Here is a 24683-nt window from a genome sequence, read left to right as displayed (position 1 = left end):
TTAACAATTTGGGAGAAAGAGTTACACCCTGGATATAGCTGGTCTTGTAGGTGCCAGTGGCTTGGGGTACAAATGTAATATAGCCGACTGCTGATGAGTGTAAGGAAACCGCAGAGGAGCCTTAATTCCTGACGCCAACCGTAACCTAACTTCCATTTCTGAAAGAATAACGGCGTTCCTTCTGCATTGCGCGTTGAAAAAATACCTAATGGCTGGCACATTGAGTGCTCGTCTCTGTATGCTGTTCTGTTATTGCAAAATGTAGAAAAAATAAATCATTAAGAAGTGCGGGGTGGGGTCCTAAAGAGATGAAAAATCAATGCAAGATAGCTGATTTGTTTAATGAGTGAAAGCTGAATGATTTTGGACTCAGCGAAACAAAGGTAAAAGGGACAGCATAGGCCTATGCAGGACTAGGAAGGACAAAAGTAATTTTTTCTGTGGTGGTTGAAATATATGAAACTAAGGAATGGGTAGTACTTGCGGTGATTGGAAGAAACTGAGAAAGTTTAAAAGAATACAAATATTTATTTAGAGGATTATACATTTAAATTTGAGTGTTGCAAGAGAAAAATAAGAACGATAAATATTTTGATTTTATGAAATGTAGACTTTCAAGCTAGTCACTAGGGGATACTTTCTGCTTTTCAGTACTTAGGGCAGTGAAAAGAGGGAGTTGGACTGGTTGAACAGCAAAATAAAGTGACCCAGAAAATAAAGGAAAGTACATTAAATCACCTGGCACCAAAGTGTGATACATCCTTGAATACTTATTGACTTTTTGTACTGAGTGATGGAAGAAGTGAGAAAAATTATACTGAATGTGTGTGCAAAATTGTTGGATAAGAAAATAGATTGTGAGTGAATTGTGGAACACCCGATGTATGCAGATGACAATGCACTTACTAGGCATAGTCAAGAGTAGTTCCAAAAGCGATTGTGAGGGTTTGTAACAGGTTTTATGGGAAATAAATTAAAGTAAAGGTGAATGCGAGTAGTGGATGAAAGTAAAGGTGAATGCGAGTAATGGTATGCAAATAACTACCAATCAGGAAGAAGGAGAAATGATTGTAACATGGATGCTGGAAGGCTAGAAGAGTTGATCTGTATGTTTCTGTAGGTAAAAGTAACAGAGGATGGCAGGATGCACATTCATGGAAGTGAGGGTTGGAAACTATAAAGGGAATGTTGCGCTAACTCTGCAATATGGGAGAGAAATGTGGATGTTGAGTGTAAACGAATAAAGCTGTCAGGATGAATTACTAGCACAGTATATGTTGTGCAAGAACTGCAAGGCTGAAAAATGTAGTGAAACGCTAAAGAGGTAAAAAGTTTAGCGTAGATGAAAGGATGGTTAAGAGTATTTTGAAATGGTTCCATCCTCCATCACGTGGAAGAATGTAGGACAGCAGTTTGATAAAAAGGAGTGTGCAATACGGAAGTATTAGAGGCAAAAAGGAGATGAAGGTGAGGAAAAAAAAAAATTGGATAGACAGAGTGAAAGGACATTTGGAAAGAGAGATAGAGGTGAATAGTATAGTGCGCATTAGTTGGTCTGATGTGTTGCTGATGAGTTATTAGTGTAGGAGTATGAAATAGTCTCACTAGTCAAGATGACGAAGTTTCGAATTGCTTGCACAAACACACTAGGTCTCTGTGTGTAGTCGAAGAAGATATAATCTTTTACTGAACGCATATCAACTCGGCAGAAGTACGAGACGTTCAGTTGCCTTAATAATAATGGTTTGAGTCATGTTGATAAAAAAAAAAAAAAAAATCGTGCTACATGCAAAAAAAAAAAAAAAAAAAAAGGAAGAAAGGGCGAGAAAAAGCTGTGCCCTGTATGTAAATTCACACACCGTCAAGGGTCCATTACTGTAAATTGTAAGCTGGGTCAGCTCTAAAGTCAGTTCCGAAAGCTTTTCTGGATGCAAACTTTGCATGCCAAACAAAATGATAAGGCTACATCGTATTATTCATCCAAGTGAAGGCTGACAGTTTTATGAGGAAAAAAAAAGTTTTAAAACGAATTTTTTGATAGTATACTATTCTCCGTCAGAGTAATATAACCTGTTCAGATACAAATACTACTTCCCCATCTTCCTCGCTGTTCACCTAAACTTTAATAAGCTTCTTACATTTACTGGGTTCTTAGTATGTTCGAACACTGACCGAGATCAGGCTGCATATTTGTTATAATAAGACCTCTGCAATATCCTCATAATTGTGGCATTCAGATATCTCTTAAGAGTTAATGTCAACGCCTCTTTCTTAGATCATGTCATAATTAACAACGGCAATTTTGTTCATTTACTTCCAAATTATTTAAAATCTTTCTTTACCTAAATATTACCCTTTTTGTTGTAGTAAAAATAATGTTAAGAGTGAAGTGATATCTCGAGACTAGTTCAGGGGAACAACACTGAAGGTTTAGATGACAAACGTAGAAGAAGCTTAGTGGAGTGCCTTTGAACAATGATATGGAATGGACCCCAAAGACTGATTCAGCTTTTAGTTTTCTGTAAAAGAAAACTCCTGAGATGAGGTTTTGTCTGTCCGTCAGACCTCAGATCTTAAAAGCTACCTGAGGCTAGGGGCTGCAAATTGGTATCTTAATCATCCACCCTCCAATCATCAACATACCAATTTGCAGCCCTCTAGCCTCAGTAGTTTTTATTTTATTTAAGGTTAAAATTAGCCATGGTCGTGTCTGGCACCGCTATAGGTGCCAACAACACAGGCCACCCACCGGGCTGTGGCTGAAAGTTTCATGGGCCGCGGCTGAGAGTCTCATGGGCCGTGGCCGAGAGTTTCATATAGCATTATACACTGTACAGAAAACTCGACTGAGCCAAAGAAACTTCGGCGCATTTTATACTTTATTTTCTCACTGCATTACTTTACAAAGTCAGAATATTTTTATTTAAAAAATCATTAAACAAAATCAGCTTTGTAAGTCCTTGCTTTTAAGCGTCTCAGGTTTATAATAAAGTAGCCATCTGTAAATAAGCGAATAATGCACAATCAACTCTCCCAAACTCTAATCAGTTTACCAGGACTCTCCTAAACTTCGTACATTTATTGAGCCCAAATATGTCCCAAAGTTGAGTAAGATCGGATTCGACATTAATAATGAGACACATTAAGAGAACTCTCTCAGTTATAGAGTTCTCACTGAAAATGGAGTCTGTTTATTATATATTTTTCTACAAATTTATGTTTGGCTTCCTTCTCAGTTGGTCTCTAACTCTTCATCGTATTATTCTGTTTATGAATTATTACTTAGATACCATCATTGTTAATATTTTGATTCACAAACGATAACCGCTTTTGAAAAAGATTTGATAGAAAGTTCAAGGACTGCGAAACGAAAGAAGGCACCTCATAAGCATTATAAAACTATTTGATTAATTCGGAAAAGCAAGAAATATATAGACTGTAATGAACTGTTAAGCAAAGATGTTAGTGTAGAAGTTGTAGTCACATACTTTTTATATTATATTTCCAGGTGCATACGTCAAACCCCTGCATTCAAAGCGGTTATAAACAACAATATAAAATTGTGCTTTTCTCATAGACATATTGATTTTTCAGAACTGACATTAGAATGCAGACGCTGAAGTTTTACTGTTTCTAAATAATATGCCTGTCTATCTTTCTGCTTGTTTGTCCCTCAAATAGTGAAAAAATTTCTCTATTTACGGATGAAAATATAGGAAATTTACAAAGTGTTATAACCCCTGAATATTCACTCGGTTAATGTAATTTTGCTAATTCCAAATCAATGGATTTATGCTATTTTGCTTGTTCCATTTTAATATTCTTAAAAAAAATTCTGCAAAAAAAAAAAATTAATCTTGCATGGGTTGTTTTAAGTACAAAGAAAAAAAATCATAAGAAGCATACTAGTTAAGTTTATATTTAATACAGTCGTATTATTATCCTCTTGCAGAGTTCAAAAATCATAAGATTTAGAATTAGTTCATTTAATCTACTATTAAAGATGTATAAAAAATGAATATTCAGAGGATGAAATGTATTTAGGAGTTGCAACACCCGGCAAAATTCCTACATTTTCATTCATAGAGAAACTCCCATTTATAAATAGAGGAAATTCTTCCGCTTTCGACTGGCAGACAGGCGCCCAAAAATATATATTATTTAGAAAAGTAAAACTTACGTTCTGAGTTCTAATGTCAGTTCTGGGAAATCAGTATGCTAATGACGTTATGAGGCCGGGGGTCAGACGGTCAAGGTCATGAAGTTTTCTGGGTCAGGAGGACTCAGTCTCGTCTCATGTTATTAAAGATTGTCTCAGTAAAATCCGTCACGTAAACAACAAATAACCTTAATATTAAGTTTGTAATTTTTTCTGTATTCAGCTGAAATCTATTCACAGCAAAACGTTAGGCGTGCAATGTAACGTATAATGGGAACGTTTTAACACGAGAAATACGTAGATTAAAAATAACAAGCAGGGAGGATGATTATATAAGACTGACTTACCCAGTCTTTTTTGGCAATTTCCACCAATTTCACCGAGGTAAAACAATCTAATCGTGCCGACCATATCTAGAGAAACATTTACTAACTTTTATTCAGAATATAAGAAGAATAATTTCAGTGAACTTACCGAAATTTTTTTCTCTTTTTATGTATGATGTTTGATATTATGTTTACTCTCAATGTACGTCTGTGTTTTGCAAACTTTATTATTATAATAGGTGAGATAATTCTATGACTACCTCTATTTCGCTTCGCTCAATAAACCATTAGTAGTCGATCTGATGTCAAAACGTATAGCTAGGCATATGGTATAATGATATATGTGTGTTATGAAGATTATTTACTCAAAAAAAGAATACATGAAGGAAAAATATGAGGCCTGCTAAATTTTACCCTAGAAAATCATATGGCGTTACAAATGATACTGGTTTTCTAGATATTAATATTAAAAATCTATGTATGTGGCAGTGTAGCTAAGTAATTTTAACACCATATCTTTTATATATATATATATATATATATATATATATATATATATATATATATATATATATATATATATATATATATATATATATATATATATATATATATATATATAAATATATAGTATATTAAAATTAGTGTTAAAATTACTTAGCTACATTGCCACATACATAGATTTTTAATGTTAATATCTAGAAAACCATTATCATTTGTAACGCCATCTGATTTTCTAGGGTAAAATTTAGCAGGCCCCATATTTTACCTTCATGTATTCTTCTTTTTGTGGGTATATAATCTTCATAACACACATAACACACATATATCATTATACCATATGCTTAGCTATACGTTTTGACATCAGATCGACTACTAATGATTTATTGAGCGAAGCGAAATAGAGGTAGTCATGGAATTATCTCACCTATTATAATAGTAAATTTTGCAAAACACAGACGTACATTGAGAGTAAACACAATATTAAATATCGTACATAAAAGAGAAAAAAAATTTAGGTAATTTCATTGAAATTACCCTTCTTCTATTCTGAAAAAGGTTAGTAAATGTATCTATAGGTACGGTCCGCACAACTAGATTATTTCACCTCGATGAAACTGGTGGGAATTACCTAAAAAGACTGGTTAAATCAGTCTTATATAATCATCCTCCCCGTGAACTGGCTTCCACTGAGGAATTTACCAAGGAAATGCATTCAGCAAGTTTCATCAAAATTTGGTCGTCCTTACTCGAGATATTGTGATATCCCAAAGGCAATGTGAAAATATTACCTCCCCACAACTTCCTTGGCAATAACAAGTATGCTAAACATGCCTGCATATTGTCTTAGAAATAATTAAGGCGAAAGTCACGCCGCTTTAAAGCAGCTTTATATCCAATAACCATGGGACTGCCATGTGGATTCTTTATAGTTTTACACAGACAATAACGAAAATATCAAATATTGGTGTTGGAGAAATGTCATCACCATCCTCTGATATAAGCAATTAACGCTATTTTCAGGCTGATAGACTGAGATTTCTCACTTTCCTCCTTCTACTTAATTTATTGTTTATTTTAATATATAAAGCTTCATTGGCCTTCGTTTGAAAAAGAAATATTTATTTTCCTTGGCTTAAGGTCATTGCATCGATAATAATGCAAATTCCTAGCTACAGTCTCTTAATTTGATTAGTGTTTTCTCACCACACCAATAAACAATGCCCCATCAATAAAATATGTTTTCACTTGTTTGATTTTTGACTTTGCAATTCGGCCAATCGATGACACCATTGACGGCAACGCAGCCAGCGTAGGTCCTTATATAACCTTTAATGACATACCTGAAACCCGATATTGTCCTGGTATCAAAATCAAATAACCTCTGTAAGCGACCAAAGTCGTTTCATCGCGTGATTGAAGTGGTGAGCTCTCTCTCTCTCTCTCTCTCTCTCTCTCTCTCTCTCTCTCTCTCTCTCTCTCTCTCTCTCTCTCTCCACCCTACTTAAGCAAGCGAAGCGAGCTTTCTCTCTCTCTCCTCTCTCTCTCTCTGTCTCTCAGTCTCTCTCTCACTCTCTCTCTCTCTCTCCTCTCTCTCTCCACCCTCTTAAGCAAGCTCTCTCTCTCTCTCTCTCTCTCTCTCTCTCTCTCTCTCTCTCTCTCTCTCTCTCTCTCTCTCTCTCTCTTCCTTCCTTCCTTAAATCGCGACCCGCTATGGAGCTCCAACGATAATAGAGCGGATCAATCAAGCGTGTAAATTTGTATTTGTTCACCCTCTAGTTCGTACGTGTCTCTCGGCTTTGGAATCGCTGCCTTAATGGAATCTTTGGCCCTAGGTAACGAAACTTCCCAACGGCTTTAGTAGGCTGCCATCTCCTTGCGCCTGGGGATTCTGTACATCACTATTCTTCTGGACTCCTTTTACACTGCGCCTCTAAAGTGTTGCACAGAAATTGTTGACCTTCACCGTGTCTTTGTGAAAGTAATGCGTTGTTGAACATTTTCGAGTATAAACTTTAGCGTTTTCGAAAGAGAACTGCAGAGACAAGCAATGCTAAATAAGGAGCGTAGGCTGTACGGGGTTTGGGAAAGTTCGAAAACGTTCTTTTTCTTTTAACACAATTTATAATTAGTCTATAAATTTAGTACTTTTGTGCATTCTTTATCAATAAGAATATAATCGAGAAAGATTAACGTTTATTATTTACCGAACATTCCAGAATACATTAGCGGATCGAATAAATGACCTTCATTTGAATTTCATTTTTCATGCATACAGTATTCTAGTAACCGCCTAATACAAAACGAGCTTCACACACACACACACACACACACACACACACACACACACACACACACACACACATATATATATATATATATATATATATATATATATATATATATATATATATATATATATATATATATATATTATATTATATATGAATGTCTTTACTGTAATACCACAGTGTAATATGAATACAAGAAGGCCCATAAAACACTATTTGAACGTTGCAACCATATATTTCGAGCACTTCCTTCTGTGCTCCTGTTCACTGGTGAAATATGGACAGACGAAATGTTACAGGAGCATATATACAAAGCATATGTAGGTGTGGCTTTTAAGTCTCCGATGGTATGCAGGAGTTAATGAGGCGAAAACCACCTGGGAATTGTTTATTCTCACACGTCTCGAACTCTCGCCCTACCCGCGCAACAACTTCTCGCTGCTGGGAAGAAAGGGCGTTGGGTCGGGTATGATACATGAAACATACGCTACCGGGGCCTAAGCGATGTCAGGCAGGGCAGCCGTCCGAGACCACAGGTCTACCCCAAAGCCAAATCAAAAAGTCCTTCAAAAGAAGGCATCGTGCTTACCCCATACAAAAATGGGAAAAAAGCACGTTAAAAGAAGAAGAAGTTCTTGGGAACGGTCACCTGCATACCATCGGAGACTTAGAGCCACACCTACATATGCTTTGTATATATGCTCCTGTAACATTTCGTCTGTCCATATTTCACCAGTGAACAGGGACACAGAAGGAAGTGCTCGAAATATATGGTTGCAACATTCAAATAGTGTTTTATAATAAACACCATCGTTATAGTATGAACCCAACGCAAACCCTATTCCATCTACTGTCCACCTACTTTTGGTTCACCCTGTATGTTTTATATATATATATATGTTCTCGTGTTTTCATTAGATAATTTAGGGTTCGACATTTTGACCAATGACTTATTGCTAACACCACGATAGGAAAGTATTTCCAACCCTAGCAACGTCTGCGTGCAGGTTACATGTGTTCCTAGGTCGGGACAATTAAATTAGTTTATCACAGCAACGTCTGCGTGCAGCTTACATGTGTTCCTAGGTCGGGACAATTAAATTAGTTTATCACACCAATGGTCATTGAAGCTCTGGCTGTTTTCTTTAAATTTAAACGGAGAGCCAACAGTTCGAGAGTTTTTGTTGTGAGCTTTATATTAATAGCAGGAATGTGATGGTTAATGATTTCATATAGGTCATCATAAAGACTTTTTGTGTAGCAGGTAATCTGAGGTCAGCAGGACAGCAAGCTTTGGGATAAATCATTGTTTAAAAATTTATAAACGTAACTGAAAAAAAAAGTAAAAAATGCGCCGCTTCGGCGCAATCGAGTTTTCTGTACATCGTATAATCAAGGCCACCTAAAATAGATCTATTTTTCGGTGGTCTCGGTATAATGCTGTATGACCCGGGGCCCATGAAACTTTAACACCGGGCCGGTGGTGGCCTGTCCACGCACGGTTATGGCTAACTTTAACCTTGACTAAAATCAAAACTTCTGAGGTTAGAGAGCTGCAGTTTGGTATGCTTGATGATTGGAAGGTGGATGATCAACATACCAATTTGCAGCCCTCTAGCCGCAGTAACTTTTAAGCTCTGAGGGCGGACAGAAAAAGTGCTGTCAGACAGACAAAGCCGGAACAATAGTTTTCTTTTACAGAAAACTAATAGTTCGAATGGGAAGTAGTTGTCAATAAAATAAGTTTTATGATACATTAATACTTCATAGAGGGATGTCCAACAAATGTATTTTTTTTTAAAGAAAAGTTCGTGATTTGAAAAGTATCACAATTCCTAAACGCTAAAATGTCATTATTTCCATACTCATTGATAAAAATTTTAAATACTGGTGTATACCATTGCCATATTCTAAAAAACTCTGCATAACTCCGGGTCCTGAAAAGTAAAAAGTGGTACGCCAGAAGAAAATTGGGTGCTGGTTTGGCTTGTTATCTACGCGTCACCTCCTAGGTGCTAGTACTAAACATGGCGGAAGCTCAGTGGGACGTGTGTTTAGTACTACCCCCTCGGGGATCAAATATATCGCTTATTAATACAATTTGTCGACCACACAATACAGAAATGGTTGTATATAATACTTTGATCCCCGAGGGGCTAGTACTAAACACGGCGTCCCATTGAGCTTCCGCCATGTTTAGTACTAGCGCCTTGGAGGTGACGCGTAGATAACAAACCAAAGGAGTACTGAAAATTGTACTGAGCATGTGCTCCTCCAGGGATCACATGAAGATATTAGCGAAAGTGGGAACCAATGCCATGACATCCATTTCTTTGTAAGATTCTCCCCCAGAAACAAAGGGAGTGTCCAGCACTACCAACTACAACAACTTTTTAAATCCGGACTTTATAAAGGTTTATTACAATTTGTATTTGAACCATTATTTTTGTCCGAGTCGTTTTATTGATAGTGAGATGTACATTTTCAGAGAAAGTCAATACTTTAAGGGAGATCACAGTCCCTATGTACATTACCACAAAAAGGGTTACGAATACAAACATTAAAATCTGATGTTGGTTTTGCCATCTTTTTACTGTGTATTTTTATAAATGCTGATGTCATTATCGTTACTACTGCAACTACGTCTAAAAGGGTGCTTTTGCTATTACTATAAAGAACTATCGCAACATCGTAAAATCGCAACATCTAACTCGTCCTGCTAAAGTTACAAAAATCGATATGACGACTATTGTTAATTGTAAATAAAGTTACAGTTCCGCGTTTAAAGGCTCTCTTCAAAGCATTGCAGTTACTGGAGATCTGAAGAGAAGAAAAATATTGTCTTGACTCTAAGATTACGTTAACGGTATGCAACGTTAATAAAAAAAAATAATATTTAGTAAAATCCTGTAAATTGATTTTTATATAAATCATCAACTATATTTGGAATACAAATCTGAAATGACACTGGTAATCTTTGTAATTTAAACAGAAATTTCATTTTCTTGAAACAAACCACGTGAATGCTACATTTCACCTGAAATTTGAGTCAGCTTGTGTTGCTCACAAAAAATGGGAAAGAAATAAACGAATCTCCTCTGGAATTCTAAGGTGAAAACAACATTATTCACGCCGGAAATTTTAAAAGGTATCTGACGCAGAGAAACACCTTGCTGAAATGTAAAATATTTTCGTGTTATCGTAGAAAGGAAAAACCTAAGTTCAGCAAAAAAAAAAAAATAATAAAAAAAAATAACATTCTTGAGAACAGATTCTGTGAAGATTTGCACTTCGGTGGTTTGTAATGTTACATATGTATGAATTATGTGATTTTCCAAATAAGAATATTAGTGAACAAATATATATATCAGATATTCTGATATATATTTCTCTCCTCCCCAAAACTCTTTCGTCCTCTTTCGTCTGTACATTTGTGGTATACGTTTCACCTTTTCTTATCAAGATATTTCATATGCGTTGAAAATCAGTTCTTTATATGATCCAGAAGTGATGGTAACTTAAATTTATGAGAGAACAAAACGCTCAGACAAATTGGTTATTGTAAGTAACACCCTTCGACATGCATTCACTAGATTCTCAACCCGGACACATTTTGCGAGGATTTTTTTGCATAAATCATTAAATGCAAAATTATCCCTTTAAATACAGACATACAGTGACCTAAATAATATGTGGAAAGTAATTTAAAAGAAATATTTCTTAATACAGAAAATATATATAAGATATATGTCCCATGAAATTTTGTTGAGTTTCCGTTGCTCACAAAATTTTTGGAAATAAAAAACGAATCCCCTCTCAAATTTTAAAGTGAAAACAACATTATTCATGGGGAAAATATGAAAAGATATATGACCAGGAGCAGGACCCTGGTGAAATATAAAACATTCTCATGTTACTGTACAGAGGAAAAACCCAGGCTCGACAAAAAATGGATAAAAACATTATATACAAAGTTGTTCTCCCTGAGTTTGGTCGCTATGAAAATTTTTTCTTTTTTTTTTTTTTTTTTTTCTTTGTGATGTTTTATAATCATGATTCAAATTTAGAGTAACTTATCCGTACCCTATCAGTTAAGATAGGATCATTCAGATTCCCCGAAATATATATTTCTCTCTCTCTCTCTCTCTCTCTCTCTCTCTCTCTCTCTCTCTCTCTCTCTCTCTCTCTCTCTCTCTCTCTCTCTCTATAATTCCGCCCAAACTTGCCTCTCTTTCCCATAATAATTTGTACACTGGGTTTCTCGTCATTTGAAGGTTTCGTCCACTTACTTGTTTTCCATATGTTTCCACCAGTTTTAAAAACCTTTTTCTTCACGATGAAGAAAAATCTGTCATCCAAAGGAGTGAAGTACTCAACGGTAATCGATTTACAATACTCTCTTAGCAGGAAAAGTATATACGGTAAAAATAGTTTGTTCTGCAATTGATTTGATGAGTGTTTGAATGTAAACAGCAAGTTCTTTACACCAGCTTGACTCAGATGGACATTTGATCAAAGCAAATATCAATCAAAATGAAGAAATTGATCCTAGAAATTTATAAATCATAATGAAATTGACAAGGTAATGAGAAAAATACCAACGTCATAATTCAATAATTGCTGATTTTCTATAGATTACTTGTCTGACAAGTGTTAGAGCAAATCGTTTTCGTGACCTAGGTTTAAATAAGAACGAATTTTTAAATATAAATGAAAATAAGTACTATATTCACTGCACTTTGACTTTTTAGCAAACTCATTAAGGTTACGTACATTAGAGAATTTTAGTAAAGTCTGAGGGAAAATGTGTATGTCATGGTGGGAAATAGGTATATAATAAATATAAATATATATATATATATATATATATATATATATATATATATATATATATATATATATATATATATATATATATATATATATATATATATATATATATATATATATATATATATATATATATATATATATATATATATATTCTTTTCTAGTTTTACCAAAATAATGTTCTTCCCCAGTTTATGCTATACTGAAAATTGCTCTCTCTCTCTCTCTCTCTCTCTCTCTCTCTCTCTCTCTCTCTCTCTCTCTCTCTCTCTCTCTCTGTCGGGGTAATTCCCCGGGTTGATGAAAAAAACTCATCCTTTCAAAATTGTTGGGTGAACAAAAAGCGTATCACAAAGAAATTTCCAGCAAATCCTGCTAACAATATTTCGAATCTTTATTCTCGTTCTATAAAGTGTGAAACACATGTGTGTCCGGGACTGAGTTTGGAGGCGAAGGGTGCCATAATTGGGAAATATAAAGTAGCCTTGACTAACAAACAATTTTTCCCTTTCACAGATGACAGTTCAGAAACCAAGGGTTACAAAGTTTGCTGCAAAAGGATGTAATGACTGAGGATTACAGTACAATGTACTGACAACGTTATTTCTCCCGCGTTCGCTACTTCTGGATTGCATTACGTGAAAAGTCACGTCTATTTATTTAGACGTGGGTTCCTAACTGGTAGTCCACGGGGGCTGGTGACCCACGGTCTTCTGTAATTGAGCCACTGGCCCCAGGCCTGAAACAAGTTGAGAACCCTTGAGTTAAGCCTTTCTCCTTCCATTTTTAAAGCACAACAGCGAGGTCAAAAACCCATAAGCTGAAATAAATCTTTGGAATAAAATTCGTACGTTTTATGTTTTCAGTTTTCCCCCAGTTGTCATTTTTATTCTTTTGGAGAACTACTGTGGGAGTTTTCATATAGGCGGTTATTTTCAGTAAAAAGAATAAAAATATAAATAAGGATATATGCCATTTCTTGAATTGCGCATTATTTATACTGTTCAAAATTTCGTCAATTATATAATGTATTACTTGTTCAGCGTTTCTGAAAATCCTTGCTCATTTATTGCTCTTTATGATAAATTATCAACCAGGTGGCTATTCATTTTGGTTGGATCCTAATCTGCTTAGAGAAGGTGGTGCGGCTAAGAACTTCATCCAAAATACTTAAGTACCTGAACTTTAAACTTTGAGGAACTAATGAGAAAGAGTCAGTGAGACGTGTGAAATGTCATTTTTGCAGAACGATTTTTCAGTCTTTATTAATTTTTTTTTTTATCTAAAGTGAATGTATGAATTAGGACAACTGAATTCAATACTGCTATATTTTCCATTATATTGTTAAGTATGTTTCGAAATATTCCTTATTATTCCCTGAAAGCAAATAAATTTAATCTTTTTCACATTAATGCATAGAGCAAAATACGATGTAGCCCTAAAGTACAGTAGTACGATAAGGTAGTAGTCATTCCGTTGTTACTTTTCGTATACATAAACGTTTAAGAGTAACAGTAGAAATAATAGATTTTGTAAAGAATCTTCATCAAAATAAATATTCCACCTACGGAGCTTAAAGTGTGGTTATACATCAGAATTTTTTGTCAGATGTTTTGCCGCTTTTCGGAAAATCTAATTTAACATTTTTATATCCTAAATACTCTACGGCCAAAAGTTTTATTTTCTATTTACTTCCTTGGCATTTGAACACATATTTGACCGTGTAAAACGTCCATAACGATAATTTAGAATACAAAAAGATACTTTTATGGGTGCTACAAAACTATTATATCTTTGAAGTAAAAAAAAATTGTCTTTCATATTTTTTATTTTGTTGTTTTGTTTAAATATTCAGTTTTTCCACCATGGCGTAATTTTCTTGGAAAATGTCATCAGCGCTGTCAACAAACTCGTTGTTTACGATAAACGCCTAACAATTAAAATCAATCTTCTGTTTCTGATAATATTCTTAAAAAAATATTTATACGAAAGACTACAACGAATTATTGATACGTTATTGTACTTCATGCGGGTTACGTCCTATTTTACTCTTCGGAATCCTATGTGAACGAATTTAGGCTAATTTGTTTTCGGGAAGTGATAAAGAGTATTTAGTGAAATGTACTTGTTTGGGCAGAAGGAATTTTCTATAAGCCTTCATTGAGACGTCTAGTATTATTCTCATCACTTATCTAAATGAAACATTATCAGTGGAACAGTGAAAGTTATTAACATACAATGGGATACGATTACCTGATAATAAATTCTGACATGAGATCTGCCATCAAAGGTTTCATCCCACAAGATGAAAAAGGGTCATCAAAGTATAACATTCCATAGGATTTTCCAGATCAGGGTAGAAATGTGATTTAAGCTAGCTACTTTATACCTCAGTTACACGTTTCACTCATGATCTTAGTGATATGGTCATATGCCAAATGGTAATAAACAAATAGAAAAAAAATATTTAGTAGGAGAATACTCTTCTGAAACTGCTCATTGCAAAATCAGCCTCCTAAAATCTTAGGAGCTATCTTTGAGCTGTCAGTGACAACATGACAACGTCTTCCAGTGAAAGAAGAAAAATATAACTTTTCAGTAGGAATTCCATTGCTAGTCATAAAACAACTTTAGAGCTCATCTTAATATAAATTAACACAGACACCTTGCTGTTTGGGAAAGTCAGTCAATAATATACCAGAGGTTAAAAAAATCACCCAATTCTGACCTAAACTGACTATGTTTGATTATTCTTTAGTGTTGTCATACCGTGACACTGCAAACAAATTTTATATGGCCTCTCCAGTCTCCGGGATCATTGTGCACATTCTACCATCATTGTGCGCATTCTACCATGAGAGGGTGATTTTCAAATTAACATCCTTATCATTTACAAGAAGAGACATTTTCTTTGATAATTCAAACGATTACGTTCCTTGACTCGTGAATTTTCCTGCAATGATCTTACAACGCCCCCTTCCCCTACATGATGATGTGAAATGACACTTCTCGTAGTACATTAAGACCACCAGAATGAAAGAAACATAAGTGGAAGGAAAGTAAAAATTAAAAAAAAAAAAAAATACACCTCAAGACAAGAAAAGCTGGGACTGCGTGGCTGTTGATCTGCGTGTTTAATGGCAATTCCCATAATATATATATATACCAGTTGGTTGATCTATATAGGACTCTAAAATGGGCAATTATATATATATAATATATATATATATATATATATATATATATATATATATATATATATATATATATATATATATATATATATATATATATATATATATATATATATATATATATATATATATATATCAAACGTTGTAAATAGTTCCATTCAATAGTTTTTCTTTAATCAGGATACGGCTAACGACATGCTAAATATATTCTGCGGGTAATTTGAATTTCAATGTACAGTGTTCTCCCAAAGTCATTCGTGCACTGGAAACTTAGGCTGAATTGTATCTTAGTGTTAACAACGGGTTTAAGCAATGCTTTTACTACCGTGATTAAAGAATCTTATGTTAATGCCCGACATTTATAGGCAACACCAGACCCTCATTAGATTTAACGAAAAACTTCATCTTTAATTTCAAAGCTGTGCGACTGTTAAAATGCTGGAACAGAACTGCAAATATATAGTTGTGAAATATACAAAAATATTGTATAGTCACATATAAGTGTACTTATGCACTCACTTTAACAAGAGATAATTGTGAATTATAATAAAACAAGTTACTTAACCTTGAGCAGTGAAAGAAATACCACATGTACGGTATGTCATATAGAAATCTGCAAATTCAGTACAAACGAGTGGCTGTGAAATCTGTATCCAGAAATACCTAAAATCAAAATTAATGCTGATGGTATGGAACAAGAAACTGGAAAATGTTCTTGTAGTTTTTGAGTCTCGTTGTTAAGTCATCAAATAAAATTATTTCCATTTTAACTACCGTGAACGGTGGTAACTCATAGCGTCGTTTTTGCATGGTTCTCTTATCATTTGGTAACAACTTTTAATAATGTCTTTTCAAAATATATTTTCTAAAGACATGTTGAGTATGATCTGGTAGAGTGTGAGGCAGATTTGATAAACCTAAGCCATGGTTCTACCATGGACATTGGCTCGGCCAATTTGGAAGGTTTTCATGAGTGTATAGAGACTGGAAAGGGTCAACCTTCTGACAACAAAGGTCCATTTTTTTTAAGTATGGCTTTTAAATGAGCACAGACTAGGACGACTACCTAACGGAAAGAGTTTCTCTTGATATTTTACATTGCACTAACATTCTTCAGGTGGGCAATTTTCTTCATTGTAATTATTCGCTTACTTGGAATGGAAATGATAACTGAGGTTTTCAGTTTGTAAACTATGTTTAGGATTGATTAAAGACAATTGGCGAATATAGCGTCAACTGCTATGCTAGATGACAATCGAGTGAGAACTCTCTGTACGAGCATAAGAACAGAAATAGCGCCCGTATTGTCTTCGTGCTGCTACCATCCCATCCATCATCTCGCCTGCCTCAGTCTCATCAAACTGCCAATATATGAGAATTCACAAGCTACTGGAGAACGATAAGTCAGCCAGATGTCCAAAAGAGAGTATACCAATAACTTTACTCAACTTAGGCAGAGTGCTAATCTGAGAGCAAGTGGGACCACCGTAGGAGTTTTGCAGTCTTAAGCAGGGAAGGAATTTAAGCCAGAGCCGGTCATGAAGAAATTTGCATTATGCAAAGGGGATTAAGGTCAATTTCGAAACCAGGTTACCGGTAGTGTGCCTGAAATGAGAACTTCACTGCAAAAAAACAATAATGAAGCCCCTACACAAAGGAACAACGACAAATACGGAACCCACTTTCAACGGTGGAAGCAGGAAGAGTGGGGATACGAAGTCTTCATACATGGAGGATCACTGATTTTGTAGAAGCCCACTAAGTTCCTATAGAACATGGGAGCCTAGAAATTCCTGTTTTACAAAGGCTTTTTTTTTCCATCCATAAAGGAGTAAGCTATTGAATATAACAGCCGTATTTTGGTGAACTGACAAATTACAGCTTCATGAGCTCTCATGAAGCCTTTAAACAACTTTTAAGAAATGATGTAGTGACGAGTTACTTGAGCGATGGTGATGAAATCCCATTGACTTTATCATTACAATAATGTATCAAGATTATATATATATATATATATATATATATATATATATATATATATATATATATATATATATATATATATATATATATATATATAATAGACCCTCTGTTAACTAAGATAATCTCTCTCTCTCTCTCTCTCTCTCTCTCTCTCTCTCTCTCTCTCTCTCTCTCTCTCTCTCTCTCTCTCCTCCTCATCCTCCTCCTCCTTCTTCTTCTTCTTCTTCTTCTTCCTACCCATGAAAGTCGCCTTTAATATTGGCTTGTAAAACAAAGCTGCAATTGAGCCATTTGTAGAAATGGGCGTTTGTGCATGTCGCTGATATTTGCATAATTACATGCATATGAATATGGCCAAGAGAGCCCGGTCCCTTTATCTTAATTGAATCTTAAGCCTTAGGTTGGTAAACTCTGCGTAAGTTCTGCTAAGGTTATCGTCTCCTTGTTTCGGGAATAGGGTACATATCTGGTTATTGCTGCGAAATCTGCCCTTTTCTGCATAATGTCATTAGGGAGTAATACGAAAAAGGAGGGGTGCAATTCCTGGCGGAAATTTTTGAGCTGAGCTTTCTCTTGCCAATGAAAAATTATAATCAAAGAATGATATTAATGGGAAAAGTTGTTTTCGCATTTTGAAATATCTTTTATAAGGTTAGTGAGCGGAGGTAGTCATTCTTTCTGTGCTTTAAATGCATAACCATTACATAGCCGAGGCCTACGTAGCCAAGCCCCAAGCTATATGTGTGAGTGTGTGTCTGTGTGCTATAAAGCATAGCTTGCTGAGCTCCTGATGGCAATGTCTGTTGCTTACTTTTTTGGAAGTTAATGCCCTATTTTTTCAGTCCTTTCTCTACCCTCTGGCAGTACTTTTGAATACATCATATGTCTAGTCGGAAAGAATGAGCGAAAAAGAAACAATGAATAAGAAAACAGAGAGAAAATGAAAAACTTCTTGATGTGCAACATCTGTCCAGTTGGAAGGAATGAGTCGGAAAACAAAATAAGAAGGAAAGAGTCCTCTCGTTCTACCTGCGATAATAGATTCCTTTTACCAACTTATTAAACTCCTACTCTTAAAACATCAAGGGAAGTCTATTCAGCCACATAATATTTACGGAGGCTTTCACGTACACCATACTCCTTTCACTCCCATTCCTTCCATGCCGAGCATACTGCGCAAATAATTCCCGTCAGATTCAACATCCAAACTTTTTTACTGGTTTTTACATAGTACCTTTTCATTACCCTTAGTCAGTGCCCAAACATTAGCCATTTCACCCTGTTTTCATTTTATTTTCTCTCAATTTCTCATCTGCAGAGGATTTCTATCCTCTGACGTCACCCATTCTCTTCTTTTTCTTAATCCATTCTGTTCCTTCCCAATCATTCCTTTTCACTTTCAATATAAATACTGTATAAACCAATGCAGTGTTTTATCAGCAATTTGCAAATGACAGCAAATGAACCTGAAGTTACTAAAATTGTGATGCCTCTGGAGTTTCAGTGTTTTCACTGAAACATGTGACGAAAGGGTACTAATTTGATGTTTGCTTCACTCTGTTAATTTTTCGCCCTTAAAACTTCCGCGCTTGTTTACTTTAATGATGCTTATAATTTGTTATAACCTGTCCAGAAAAATATCGCAACATCTTGTTCGTTCTACAAAATTTATAAAACTGATTATAGCGATACTATTTTTATCTTTAAATACGAAAGTTATAGTTCCGTGTTTAATGGTTCTCTATCAGGCATTGCAATTACTCTAAATCAGAAAAGAATAAAAAAAATATTGCCTTGATTATAAGACGTGTTAACGATATATAACATTAGTTAAAAAAATGGCATATGGTAAAATCTAAAAATATATAGATTTTTATATAAATCATCCACTGTATTCAAAATAGAAATCTGTAATGGCCTGGATAGTCTTTGTGAACTATTCAAACAGAAATTTCATCTTCTTGAAATACAAATCATATGAACGATATATTCCCACAGAAATTTTAGTCAGCTTCGGTTGCTTATAAACATGGGAAAGAAATAACGAATATCTTCTGGAATTTTAAAGTGAAAACAACATTATTCAGGGTGAAAATATTAAAATATATCTAACGCAGAGAGACATCTTGTTGAAATGTGAAAGAACCTGGAGTTGTTTTAGAAAGGAAAAGCCTAAGTTAAAACCAAAAAATGAAAAACAACTAATATTCTTAAAAATCGATTCTATGAAGATTTGCACTTTGGCGGTTCGTAATGTTACATGTGTATGAATTATGTAATTTTTCAATACCAATATTAGCGAACAACGATTATTCGGATATTCTGATACATATTTCCCCCCTCCCCCAATCTCTTTCGTCCTCTTCGACTGGTCTACAATTACTTTCTGTCCATTTGTGGTGTGGGTTATAGTCTTTCTTATCAAGATATTTTAGATGCGTTTAAAATCAGTTCTTTATATGATCCAGTCATAAATTGGGTTCTAATGATGCTGTATCTAACGCCTCTCTTTTTTGGTGAGTCAATTAGGTCACTGAAGTGTTAAAAATGTTATTTTTATCTTTATATCACGAGTTCATACGGCTCAAATTTTATCCACTGACGCAAGCACATTCAAACATTTTACATTTGAAAGCTGTATTATACTGGCTTAATATTTTTAAGATAAAGAAGCTACAGAACTGTTACTGTAAAGCCTAAAGCAGGTCACTGAAGTGTTGCAAATGTTATTTTATCATTTATATCAGGATTCCATTCAGCTCAAATTTTATCCACTGACGCAAGCACATTCAAAAACTGTATTATACTGGCTTAATATTTTTAAGATAAAGAAGCTAGAAAACTGTTACCGTAAAGCCTAAAGCAGAATAACTTTTCATATACATCTACAAATTCAAAATTATCCCTTTAAATGCAAACATACTGTGAACTAAATAACATCTGGATAGTATTTTAATAGAAATATTTCTCAGTATAGAAATTATATATACGATATGTGTCCCATGAAATTTTATTGAGTTTCCGTTGCTCACACAATCTGGAAAGAAAAATCGGATCTCTTCTCAAATTTTAAAGTGCAAACAACATTATTCATGGGGAAAATATGAAAAGATATATGACCAGGAGCAGGGCGCTGTTGAAATATAAAACATTCTCGTGGTACTGTACAGAGGAAAAACCCAGCCTCGACAAAAGATGAAAAATAAAAATATATACAAAGCTGTTATTCCTGAGTTTGGCCGCTATGAAAACTTTTGCTTTTTTTCTTTGTGAGATTTTATAATTATGATTCAAATTTATAGTAATTTATCAGTAATCCTATCAGTTACATATACCTGGTGTATATATATATATATATATATATATATATATATATATATATATATATATATATATATATATATATATATATATATATATATATATATATTACAATTTCCCCAAATTCGCCTCTCTTTCCCATAATAATTTGTACAATTGGTTTCTCGGCATTTGAAGGTTTCGCTCTATTTACTAGCTTTCCATATTTTTCCATCATCAGTTTTAAAAACCCTTTTCTCCACGATGAAGAAAAATTTGTCATCCACTGGAGTAAAGTGCTCAGAGGTAATGGATTCACAATACTCTTCTAGCAGGAAGAATACGTATGGTAAAAATAGTTTATTTTGCAATTGATTTGGTGATTCTTTCCATGTAAACAGCAAGACTTAGATGGATATTTGATCAAAGCGGAATTTTTGTCAATCGTAAAGAATAATTATTAACCTAGAGGTATCAAGAAGTAGCCTATATATGAAGATCTATAACCCAGAAATTTAGGAATCATAATGAAATCGACATCATATTAAAATAACTGTTGATTTTATATAGATTACTTACCCCATACAAAAATGGGAATAAAAGCACGTTAAAAGAAGAAGAAGAAGAAGACTTGACTGATAGGTGTTATATCCAGGCCTTACAGTACCCTAAGTTTCAGTAGGAACGAAAATTTATATTTAGATAAAGGTGAGTGTCATATATACTGCACATCGATTTTTTAACATTTTCATTAAGTACATTATAGAATTTTAGTAAGTTTGAGGAAAAGTATATGACAAGGTGGGAGGTAGGTTTATTTTATTTTTTTTTTTTAGTTTTGCCAAAATAATGTTCTTGCTCAGCTGATGCTATACTGAAAAGTTCTCTCTCTCTCTCTCTCTCTCTCTCTCTCTCTCTCTCTCTCTCTCTCTCTCTCTCTCTCTCCAATTTCCTCAGCAAATGCCTCCTTTCCAATACAAATTTGTTCGTTGAGTTCCCTGGCATTTACGGGTTTCGCTCTATTTATTTGCTTTCCCGTTTTTTTTTTCTCCACAATGAAGAAAAATCTGTCACACAAGCGATTGAAACGCTCAACCTACTAAGGAAAATGCACATGGTAAAAATAGCAAACGCTGCAATTAAATTAAACTTTCGTGACTCGGTTTGTTGAATAAATAATGACGGATATTTGATTAAAGCGAAATTTTTCTAACCATAATGAATAACTATTACACCAACGTGACTCGGATATTTGATTAAAGCGAAATTTTTCTAACCCTATTACACCAACGTGATAATGAATAACTATTAACTATTACACCAAGACTCGGATATTTGATTAAAGGTGAATAACTATTAGCTTAGGTGGAGCTAGAATTAGCCTCAAAATGAAGAAATTTATCGCAGAAATTTAGGAATCATAGTGGAATCGACACTGCACATCGACTTTTTAGCAGCCTCATTCAGGTTAAGTGTATCAGAGAATTTGAGTAATGTTTGAGGAAAAGTATTTGACAAGGTGGGAAGTAGGTTTATTTTTTTCCCAAAATAATATTCTTGCTCAATTTATGCTATACTGAAAAGTCCCCTCTCTCTCTCTCTCTCTCTCTCTCTCTCTCTCTCTCTCTCTCTCTCTCTCTCGGGGAAATTCTCTGGGTTGATGAAAAACTCATCCTTTCGAAATTGTCGGACGAACAAAAAGCGGATCACAAAGAAATTTCCAGCATATCCTGCTAACAATATTTCGGATCTTTACTCTTGTTCCATAAAGTATGAAACGCACGAGTGTCCGGGACCGAGTTTGGAGGTGAAGGATGCCATAATTGGGAAGTATAAGGTAGCCTTGACTAACGAACAATTTTTCCTTTCGCAGATGACAGTTCACAAGCCAAGGGTTACAGAGGGATGTAATGACTGACTATTACAGTACAATGTACCGATAACGTTACTTCTCCAGCGTTCGCTACTCTTGGACTGCGTGTACGCGAAAAGTCACATCTATTTATTTAGACGTGGGTTCTTAACTGGTGGTCCACGGAGGGCTGATGACCCTTGGTCTTCTTTAATTGAGCTACTGGCCCCAGGCTTGAAACAAGTTGAGAACCCTTGAGGTAAGCCTTTCTCCTTCCATTTTTAAAACACAACTGCGAGGTCAAAAACCCATAAGCTGAAATAAATCTCCAGAATAAAAATCTTACGTTTTATGTTTTTCAGTGTTCCTCCCCCTTCCCCCATTGTGCTTTTATTCTTTTGGAGAAGGACTTCTATCCGGATTTTCATACAGACGATTATGTTCAGTAAATAAAATAAAGAATAGAAATAAGAATATATGCCATCTCTTGAAGTGCTTAGTAATAGTTTATACGATACACATTTATATCCATTAGATGGAGTAGGATTGATGTATAATTTCTTTATTACATGTTCAATCTTCCAAAAAGATTCGATCCCCCGAGGTGTTGGGACGATTTGTTCAGGTTTTCTGAACATTCTCGTACTTATTGATGCCAGATATGAATTATAAACCCGGAGGTTATTTACTTGTCAGGCCTTAGTCTGCTTGAAGAAGGTGGTGTGACCACGAACTTCATCCACAGTATTTGCTGAGTAAGAAATACTTAACATCTGAGGAAATTATGAAGTTAACAGGAGTACCTAAAGCTTGCACGCTCTTATACACACACACACACACACACACATTATATATATATATATATATATATATATATATATATATATATATATATATATATATATATATATATATATATATGTGTGTGTGTGTGTGTGTGTATAACAATCACAAAAATATGGAATGTGATGAATATATAAATTAAGACAATACCACGAACAGAGGCGACGGAGTGGTGCTAGGCCTTTCGACTTATCGTCCTTCACTTGCCTGGCATTGCCTTAACATATACATATATATATACATATATATATACATATATATATATATATATATATATATATATATATATATATATATATATATATATACAAAAAGAGGGGTGGAGAGAGAGAGAAATTGTTTTTCATTTTATTAAATAATAATTTTTGCTAGAGTGCGGGAGGTGGGAAGTGGTTAATTTTTACCTAACACAACTTTTTAGTCCTTTATTTAGTTTATACACTGAATGTAAGCGCGTGTGGGAGGACAGCTGAATTCAACACTAGAGTATTTTTCATCGTATTGTTAAGGATATTTCGCTAACATTTAGATATTTAGATATCCTGCAACGAACAAAATATGATCCTGTTACGCACCATATGACCTACAACTGGGTTCGCACCCTTAGGAAAAATGATGCAGCAAGGTAGAGAAACGTATATTGTAGCATAAAAATAATAATAAAAAAACATAATAATTATTACTTTACCATTTTGTCCGGACATGGACGCCCACGTGAATTGAGGTGAGTATAGCAATAGTTTTCCTGCACCACAGATCAGCGAGCTGAAATGTTCCAGCCGAATGTAGTTAAGCCTAATCTTCAGCTTATGGAAAGGAGTACATTAGACCAAGTTTCCATTAAGGTTTAAGTAAACTTTGCTGATAATAATTAACGTTTTTTGCTTTCAAAATCCTTATCTCGTGTTTCCTGCATTTCTTCCAAGATATCTACAACGAGCATTTTTATCTTTATTAATCCAAGATCATATCGGTTACTTCAGGAAATCAGAAAATGAGAATACAATAATACGATAAAATATCCAGCGTCACCTTCAACTCTAATCATTCTTTTAGAAGAACTACCCACGTTCAGAATATTTTCACATTATCAGTAGGACGGCAATAATTCACCTCTCTTCCACTCACTCTCACTCACGCTGTCTTGTTTCGTGGATATCAATGTCTTCCTTTCCCAATAACCGTGTAAGTTTACGCAACCGTTTTCCGGGTGGTCTCTCCTCCCACAAAAGGTTTTCGAAATCACACTCTATTCATCTCCAAATCATTGATCTCCTGTTCTTTCTATATGACTAAATCATCCGTGTAACCTAGGATCCTCCCTCTCACCTGTGAGGCTACTGCTTAACCATTATTACAGCTCTACATATCTCACCGTACTGCTCTTTGACCTTTCATCTCTAA

The 24683-nt window shown here is 34.6% G+C and overlaps 1 long non-coding RNA gene across 2 annotated transcripts in view; it reads left to right on the top strand.

The window, feature by feature from the left end:
- The window catches only part of LOC136848914 (uncharacterized), a 95806-nt gene extending 73002 nt beyond the window's left edge, over positions 1-22804 (top strand). Inside the window, exon 5 of one of the 2 annotated variants that reach the window (XR_010856176.1) lies at positions 22458-22804. This is a non-coding gene — a long non-coding RNA (uncharacterized lncRNA). Of the gene's footprint in view, positions 1-12623; positions 13029-22457 lie in introns of those variants that run through there. The other variant, XR_010856175.1, reaches the window with a different exon arrangement.
- Positions 22805-24683: the final 1879 nt, after the last annotated feature.

The sequence above is a fragment of the Macrobrachium rosenbergii genome, chromosome 20 (assembly GCF_040412425.1).
Source record: "Macrobrachium rosenbergii isolate ZJJX-2024 chromosome 20, ASM4041242v1, whole genome shotgun sequence".
NCBI lineage: Eukaryota > Metazoa > Arthropoda > Malacostraca > Decapoda > Palaemonidae > Macrobrachium > Macrobrachium rosenbergii.
The sequence above is the reverse complement of the archived record's forward strand: the minus strand, read 5'-3'. Positions and strand labels throughout refer to the sequence as shown.